Below are 863 nucleotides of genomic sequence, written 5' to 3' on the forward strand. Positions count from 1 at the left end.
TCAATTAATCTTTCCTACATTTGGACAGGGAAGGTCTCAGAGAAAACCTGGCTGCCTCAATGCAGATTCTCTGCAAATGCAAATCTCCCCCACAAAGAAAGAACTTTGCAGGGTTACTTATGTTTGCTGGCTCTCTGAGCAGCCATCTCAAAATATGTCAAAGAAATATATTTTGATGTAAAATATTTTATCTCTTTCAGTAACTATGTCCTCTACTATTAACCCATCTATAATTCTATTAGGTCATTAAACATGAAATGTCCGATTTCACATTAAAAGTAGAGTTTATTATATCTCAAACAAGAAGCAGTACAACTAATCAAAGTATACATCTAAACTATCCACACAGTTTTGCCATCTTAACAGTAGCTTGTTTATGCCAGCAGCAAAGAAGCCTGGAGAGTGAATGGCAATGAAATCACAAAAAGCTTTTTTCACAGCTTGTTGAGAATTGAATATTTTTCCTTGAAAGAAGTGATCCAAAGCCTGGAAGAAGTGGTAGTCAGTTGGTGCAAGGTCTGGTGAATATGGTGGATGACAGAGAGTTTCCAAGTTCTGCTGCTTTACTTTGAGCAGAGTTGTTTGTACAACACGTAGTCAAGCATTCATTGTCTTGCAAGAGGATTGGCCTGTCTCTATTGACCAGTTGCAGCTGCTTAATCACAAACATCCTCGTCATTACATCCAACTGGTTGCAGTAGACATTCACTGTCATCAACTGACCAGGTTTCATGAAGCTGTAGTGGATAATACCAGTGTTGGACCACCAGACAACACTAGCTTTTTCTGATGAATATTCAGTTTTGAACTGTGTTTCAACACTTCATCTTTATCCAACCATCGTGTCGAATGCTTGTGATTGT

Source organism: Propithecus coquereli, unplaced genomic scaffold (assembly GCF_000956105.1).
Source record: "Propithecus coquereli isolate 6110/MARCELLA unplaced genomic scaffold, Pcoq_1.0 Scaffold611, whole genome shotgun sequence".
Classification (NCBI taxonomy): domain Eukaryota; kingdom Metazoa; phylum Chordata; class Mammalia; order Primates; family Indriidae; genus Propithecus; species Propithecus coquereli.